This window comes from Calidris pugnax, unplaced genomic scaffold, assembly GCF_001431845.1.
Source record: "Calidris pugnax isolate Ruff unplaced genomic scaffold, ASM143184v1 scaffold206, whole genome shotgun sequence".
NCBI lineage: Eukaryota > Metazoa > Chordata > Aves > Charadriiformes > Scolopacidae > Calidris > Calidris pugnax.
Genome location: NW_015090957.1, coordinates 1053061 through 1061317, shown reverse-complemented (window position 1 = coordinate 1061317; position 8257 = coordinate 1053061). Strand labels below are relative to the sequence as shown.

At 51.6% G+C, this 8257-nt stretch overlaps 1 protein-coding gene across 1 annotated transcript in view; it reads left to right on the top strand.

Annotated features, from left to right (window-relative positions):
- Window positions 1-2497: 2497 nt before the first annotated feature.
- KCNJ2 (potassium channel, inwardly rectifying subfamily J, member 2) overlaps window positions 2498-8257 on the top strand; it is a 14592-nt gene continuing 8832 nt past the window's right edge. Inside the window, exon 1 of the mRNA XM_014952184.1 lies at window positions 2498-2799. The gene's annotated coding sequence lies outside the window, so the exon portion shown is untranslated. The remainder of the gene's footprint in view (window positions 2800-8257) is intronic.

Sequence of the window (8257 nt, the reverse complement as noted above, 5' to 3'; positions counted from 1 at the left end):
CCCGTTGTGCTCTGCTCTGGTCTGTTCCACAGAGGTTTTTCTGTCACCTTTGCTGTCAGAGAGCGCAAGGACCTTCCCGGACCACACCAAGCGATGGGACGAGCCCCTGATCGTTCTTTCTGTCTCTGTCTCTCTCACTCTTTCCTCTTTGCCTCCCATCCCCTCTCCGAGTGATCCCTGCCCTTTGTCAAACCAAGGTGGTCAGACCCCGGGTGCTGGGTGGTCCCTCTGCCCGAGCTGGTGGCCCCGCGAGGCATTTGGCTCCTGAGCGAAGTGTGTGCTTGATTCAAGTGACATGTGTATGAAGTGCTGCTCTGAGTAAAGGTAGTTTTTTGGTTTGAGGCCTCTGAGGAGGAATGTGGACTTCTTGTAACCAGCCTGTCTCCTTCAGGAGCCGTGGGCTGGCGGCGTGGTTCTGCACATCCCTTTATGCCAACAGCAAACTGCAGAGAAGTCTAACTGGTGCCAGCCCAGTCTGTGGGCAGGGATCCCTGTCCCCTCCCAGCATCCTGCTCCCCACAGCATCCATTCCCAGCCTGGGGGGCAAGCACAGCCCTGGGAGGCCCCCAGGGTCTCCTGGGGCCTGCGATGCCACCGGTAGGCCATGGTGTCACTGGGACTCACGGTCCCCATGGGCCACAGCCCCTTCGACATTTCACGACTTTCCACGCTGATTTTTTTTAATGCTTGATGGGAAATGGCACAATCCTTTCCCCTCCAGTCTCTGTCACAAGGTTGCTTAATAGGGTTTGGGCATTAGCTCAAATAATATCAGAGGATCAAAGCCAACTTTTGAAGTATTAGGGAGATTACAAAGAACCATGTGGCTCATGCCTTCTGAGGTGCAACATTTCCTAGTGCAAAACAGGGGAGAGCCTCCTTCTGCAGCCAATCTGTCCCTCCACGCAGCTTGGTCAGGCCAAAGCAGAGCCCAGGACACACAGTTTGGCCCAAAATTTAGTGCGGGATACCCAAGGGTGGGTGAGGAATCCTTCTTCCCCTGGGCGTCTGCAGGGAGCTGAAAGGCAGAATTTAGCCCGGAGGCACAAAATGGCATCAGAAAAGCAAATAAGCAGCACAAAATCACGATAGCAGAAGAAAGGAAGCTGTGGCATTCACTTGCTGAGGATTATTTCCTCTCTGACGACAGATTTTGCAAATGACAGAGGTGTTTTAGCGGGTGGGCCTTGGAGGGCCGGTCCAAATAATCAGTCAAAAACAATATCAGGAAGTTTAACCAACAATTTGAGCTTGGTCTGGTTTTACTCATCTGGTCAATTTTAGTTTTGAGGGAAATTTAGAGAGGTGCCAGCTAATTTAATTTTTTGACCTCCTTCCCAGCCACGCAGGAGTTACCAGCAGGGCTGGACTGCCATTTTGTGCCAACGATCTACTCCTCTGATTGCCCGGACGACGTGTCTCCTGGCCAGGCTCTCCTTGCTCAGCTTGGCTTCCTGACCAGGGAAGCGCAGGCGTGGGGGAGAAGAGATGATGTGGTGGCTCTGGAAGGTCCCCAGGCTCCCCCAGTCAAGGTGGGACTGCTCACCACCATGATGTGGTGGCTCTGGAAGGTCCCCAGGCTCTCCCAGTCAAGGTGGAACTGCTCACCACCGTCTCCAGGACCCTCTTTTGACCAGGTGAGCCCCAGGCTCTCCCAGTCAAGGTGGGACTGCTCACCACCACCTCCAGGACCCTCTTTTGACCAGATGGGCCCCAGGCTCTCCCAGTCACGGTGGGACTGCTCACCACCACCTCCAGCAGCTCCAGGCCCCTCCTTGGTGCACCTGCAGGGCCGATACAGGAATTGCTGTCTTCAATCACAGCTGACAGTGCTTGAAACCACCAGCACAAAGTCAGGTGCCACCACCCGGGCTCCGCTCAGGGACCACTCTGCCCCACTGCCATGGAGGTGGAAGTTGACAGCTGATGGCAATGGGCACAGCACTGGCTCCTCAGGAAACTCAAGCTTGTTTTCTGCTGTGTTTTTCCTTCCACAATGGCCAATGATGTAACTCTCTGTTTTTAGCAAAGTTTATTTGCTTTCCAGGAGAGAAAATAAACTCTGATATTGTCCTTTATGTTGTGGCCACAGACTGCAGGCAAATTCTTAGGTTCTGGTACAAACTGATAGAAAACACTGAGGACATTTGCATCTAAGTTAATATACTAAAATAAAAAATGTGAGAAAGTAAGGAAAGTGGTAGTTTATGTGGTTTTAACACTTTTGAGTTTATAAAATGCAGTTTTCACTGGAGTGGATGCACTGACAGGTAATAAAATACAGTGATAATAAACAATCAGCAGCAGAAATGCAGTATGCACCTTGGAATGCACTAACACCACGTAGGGTTTTAACAGGGGTTCTCTGAGTCACCCCTGGGTGCTGTGTTCTGCTGTTGGAAGCTGGTTTCATCCTGTGCCCACATATTTCACATCATCTTTTAGAAACTATCAAACGCCACCAGGGAAAGTGAAACTGCCCAAGTTGACTCCCTTTGGTGAACCACATTGTGTGATGCAGACGGGTCAGAAGAAGACTTGCAGAAAGAGCATGTACCTTGCTTTAATTTTACTGAGAAAAGGCGAAAGGTTTCTAGCTCTTTCTATCACATTTGACTTTCTTGCCACTCCCTTTCCCATTGGAAATTTTCCACATTTCCGCCTGTGGTGGCACACACACGGTGGCAAAGGCCAAAGCAGATCTCTGCTTCATCCCTCCTCTTAGAGCTGTGGGGGAATTAGAGGAAACACGAGTCCATCATCATTATCCCATCCTCATCCTGCACAGAACACCAGAAGGTAGGTACCACTGTTTTTTTTCGATAAGCAGAATATCATTGTGCCAGGAAGGTGGGTGGTAAGATGCTGTGGGGGCAGAGAATCAGAGCAGGGACACACCTTGCAGCTCTCCCCACCCTCACACCTGGGCTAACCACCATTTATAAGGGTCAGCTTGTGAAATTCTGATAACCCCCAAGGAAGGAGGTTGTGGTTTCATCCCGTCTCCGACCACAAACTCTGCAGGTGGGAGTTTGAAAGTTGGTGGAGCCCAACGTGGGCTTTTGAGCGAGTAGGTGACCTGTCTGGTGACAGCCCATGGTACTCTCTAAAAACCTGTGAGTATCTGCTCCCTTGAGAGCCCTTCTGCTTACGGGCAATATTTACAGAACCCAAAGTTTGCAAGCCAGAGAAATACGAGGATATTCTTACCCTGTTGTGTGCAGCTGAGTGTGAGCCCATCCTGAGTTCAGAAGTCTGGGAGGCCGGGCACGGAGGCAAGGAGGTTGTGAGGAAGAGAATGAAAGTGGAGTCACACAGTTGTGTATGTGTAAGTTGCTGGCTCTTAACCCTTTTCCTTCCAGGAATTGTCAAGTTCCCTATGTCAGCTCCATGGGCATGTTCTCACCACTCTGACAAGTTTTATTAACCATTAACTCCCTTTCCCTTGAGATGCCCAAAGAATGGGAGCTGTGGAAGATTGTTAGATAACTTTGAGACTAATAGGAAAATATTAGCCTTATTAATATGTAATTGCTTGGTCAATTTTCTCACTTACACTAACGTTCTTCTCATTAATCCAAACGTACGGTCCCCATTTCTGCCTTTGAGGAGAAACTAATAATCCCCATAATCCGAAATGGGGAAAATAGATCACTAAATGGTAGCAAAACTGTCTCGCCACAGCTCGGCTTCTAGAGAATAAAGAATGGGTGAAGTGTACGTTAAATAACAGATTAATATTTCCTGATCATTTTATGGCCTGTGACCCTGTGGGGGTGAGAGTCTGTTGAGAGCTGAGGGAGCTCACTTTTTCCCGGGAGGTTTTTATCATATTTTGTTGGGCCTGAAAGTTTAGCTGGGAATTGAAGATCCCTTAAATTAGGCATCTTAATTTACTGAGAATTGAGCTGCATGGATTATAGTGTTGGAAATAAGTTTTCATTGGCAGAAATCCCTGGGTTGGTGTTGGAACCCAGTTACTGTTAGCTATGGATTATGGCTTGTAATTCGTTATTTCATGATTTCCTCACCTTGCTTCCCACACCCCCCCCTGCAGTAGCAGACTGAAGGTATATATTTAACTGTTTTTCAAAATGTAGCTGGTGTTTTGACTTTAGCATAAGACTAAATAAGAGAGTCTGAAATTTTGAGGAAAGATTTTGGACACAAAGTATGTGGGGAAGAAAGAGAGAAAAATGTGAGTGGTTGTGAGTTCCACTGTTCTCAGATACACAAACCAATTCAGTTCCTATGTCACCCCTTCTATGAACAAACCCAGTATTATCCAGTATAACTGTGGCACTGGTGGCACATCTGTACATCCTATCTGCTGGTAAAACACAAAATATATTTATTTGCTCTCTCAAGTCGTATCAAACACGTAACTGTCTCTCGGTGGAATTTTCATTGGATTTACCCATTCCTTCTAGTAGCAAAATGGCTTCATTTTTCCTTGGAGATCTCAGCATTAGACCTATAAAGATCCAGTTAATGCCTAAACCCCAGGGGTTTGCTGTGAATGGGGAAACAACCTTTTCCTGATGAATTTTTTCCAGTTGACTTCATGGTGAGAGAAGAAAGGCCAACTCATGCCAGTTACATGCATGGAAATGGCGAGACCAAAGAAAAAAAAAAAAGCCCAATGTGTTATTTATGGTGTTTCTTCTCATCTGGTGGAAACCGACTGCTTTGATTCTACCAGACCATGTTTTCTTTGCAAGTACAATACAATTAAGCTATTTTCAGCTGGCAATAAAATCCTTGAGAACCAAAGCAGATTTGGCCACTTTAAGAGATGAAGACTAATGCAATCTGATAATTAGGTCATTTCACCGCCAAGACAGAAAAAGCAATTTAATAACATCTCCCGTGCAGCAAGACAGGGGCTAAAGCCTCTGGTCCCAGCTGGCAGGGGCTCTGCCCACAGTACAGCGCTCAGCTTTGCTTCCACAGGGGTCTCTGTGGGGCTGAGGGGTGGGGGGTCTGATGGGCAAAGGTGAGAACGATGCTGGGAAACAGAAAATACGGGGAGAAAAAGGCCCTTCTTTCCCTGATAGGGCCTGGCTGGAATGTGTCTGAGAGCAGCATCCTGCTTTCTTGCTGGCTCCTTTTCCTACAAGGTGATGAAATAGGAAGGTTCTGCCTCCCCCAGACCCCTCTTACCCCTTGGTACCCTTCCCTCTGCAGACAGTGGACCTTGTCTTGAGAACCCCTGGGGCTCTGACCCTCAGACCCCCGTCGGGGGGGCTCTGCCGTGGGGCGGCGGGGGGCTGCTCTGGAGAGACTCCGTCAGATGGGAAACCCCCTCATTGGGAGAAGGAAAACAAACCCTGGCACACGCTTTGAGGGTTAAGTTTTCAGCCGCCTCTTCCCCCTCTTTGTCCCGGGCTGTTGCAACAGGAAAGGGTTTTTTAGAAACTTTTCTTGTAACTCCAGCTTCCCTGTTTGGGGGGGTCTGGAAGTAGTTCTCTTGCTGAAGCCCGAGCAGATGGGAGACGGCTCTGTCACCCTTCTCCTGCTCCAGCTCACAATTGATATTTCATTCTGAGAAGAGCTTTCTGGGCAGAGCTGCTCTGACTTTCAGCAAACTGTGGAACGGTCGTGCTGTTTCTGCTCTACCCCCCTCCAGCACCAATCCATGCCTCGACCTGTGAGTGGGTGCTGCTGGGAGCGAGTCTTACTCATAGCCACAGATCTGGGGTCCCTGGGTCAGGAGGAGCTCTGGAGTCTTCCTCCCTCCGTCTGAGTGAGTAAAGGCTGAGTAAGAGCCTAGGAGGTCAGGCTGAAACCTGCAATATCTGGTGGATATTGTGCAGAGATTTGTGGGACCCACCCCCCGGCAAATGGCGTGGCTTCTTAGCAGGGTGGGTCACAGCTCTACATTATTTTTCCTCTGATACGGGTACATAATTAATAATAAACTGTGTAGTATTTGTGCCTATGCCTTTCAAATCCTGTGGATTTGATGATCTTCATCTTACTAAATGAATAAAATAATTGCAGTCAGTCCCTCTTACAGGTTTTTTTTTTTTCCAGATTCATCGTTCATAAGAAACTTACCTGCATTATAGGACTTTTCTTCCCCTTAAAAATGAACAGAACCACCCAAGAATAACTGAACAGTCGGGTTGCCCAACGAGCCAGATTGCTCAATATCCACAAACACTTGTCTTTTCTTCCCCTCTCCCCATCATGTAAATTTTGTGCGTCCCACACGCTTAACACTGGGGACTTTTAAAACCAGCTGCGTTTGGCCATTGTATTCGTTGCAGCAACAACGTGGTGCTTCCTCATTCGGAGGATGGGGAACTGGGCAAACCCTGGCAGTGGGAGCCGTGGAAATGGCTCAGCAGCACCACGAGGAGCGTGTTCCTGAAGCCTGCCCGCTGCCAGAGAGCATCTGGGCACAGCATTTGCAGCGAGTATTTAAAGACAGCCCGTGGCAGAGTTGTAAACGTAGGAAATAAACAGGGAGGAGGAGGAGAGTTTAAGCAGCTGGGAGCGAGTGCAGGCACCGGCATTGCTGTGGAAAGTAGGGAATCGTATCCCGACAGTGGGAGGAAGCTCCCTGGAGGAGGGTGGCCGACCCACTTGGACCTCTGTCCCTCAGCAGCTCCAGGCAGAAGACCTGGCTGCTGATGGAGGCTGGCCTGCCCCAGAAGCATCCCCAGAGCCCCTTCCCCGGCTCTCGCAGAGGTCGCTGTGGCAGCCCCGGGCTGCAATTCAAGGTGTTGGTGCCGATTCCTCAAGCCTTGCCGTGCTCTGCAGCCCTTGCCCTCAGCAGCCACCTTCACTTTTCGTCCTTCAGGGCAGCTCCCCGGAGCCTTTCGGCTGCTGGGGCCAGGAACGGGCCTTCCCGAGGGCAGGAGAAGCGACCACCTGCCCGGAATCCCACCACCCGGCCCGGCCAGCAGCGCGGAGCATTCCTAAAGCCTTGCCGTGCTCTGCAGCCCTTGCCCTCAGCAGCCACCTTTGCTTTTCGTCCTTCAGGGCAGGTCCTCGGAGCCTTTCGGCTGCTGGGGCCAGGAACGGGCCTTCCCGAGGGCAGGAGAAGCCACCACCTGCCCGGGATCCCACCACCCGGCCTGGCCAGCAGCGCGGAGCCTGGCAAACCCCGGGGTGTGCTACAAGGCTGGTTTTGTTCCTGCGGGGCTGCCGGCCAGACATCCCATCCCTGTTTTCTTTGTCTTAGGCCACGTCCAGCGTAAGGGAGGACGAGCTGTTACAAATGGGTTTGATTTCTGTGTGTGCGGGGGGGGCACCGGCCAGGCTGGGACTGAGCTGCCACAGGTGATCCCCAAAACCAGAGAGGGGTCCTGCCCGGGAAACGCTGCTCCTGCTTCCAGCCTCGCTCCAAACACTTGTGGATTCGGGGATCAAAGCTCTCGTTTGGGAGGGAAGGCGGGATCCCAGGGGAGGAGGAGGAGGATGTGGGTTCTGCAGCCCCTGCGTCTCCCTTGCTCCTGGGGGACCTTGGGGTCGGGTGTCTGTGAGGGGACACGCAGCACCCCCCCTGCCCCCCCCAAAATAAAGAGAGGAACAAAAGGGATGAAACTCCCCTCTTTCTGGTGTTTCCCAGAGCAGGGGACAGGAGCCGGGGCCACACTGGGACACCCCCCCCCCGGGACCACCCCGACTTCCCGGCAAAGTTGTGCAAAAGCCCTTCTCGCTGTGGGGAGGGGGGGCACGGACACACGGACACGGAGACATGGACACACACGGACACGGGCACCCACACACACGGGCACCCACAGACACACACGGACACGGGGACACACGGAGACACACACACAGAGACACAGGGATACACACACACATGGGTACACACGGACACGGGGACACACACGGACACACATGGGTACACACTGACACACATGGACACACACACGGATCTGGGGACACAGACACACACACACACGGATGCACATGGACAGACACACACACGGACGCGGGGACACATACACGGACACGGATGCACACAGGGACACACGGACACAGGACACGGACACACACGGACATACACAGGGACAGACAGACACACACAGACACGGACACAGACACGGACACACACACACTCACACATACACGGACAGACGGACACACACACACGGACACACGGACACACACACGGACACACACACACGGACAGACGGACACACACACACGGACACACACACACACACCCGTGGCAGGTGCCGTGCCCCAACGGTGCCAGCGGTCGGGGACCATGAGTCTGACCGGAGTCAGTACGATGCGG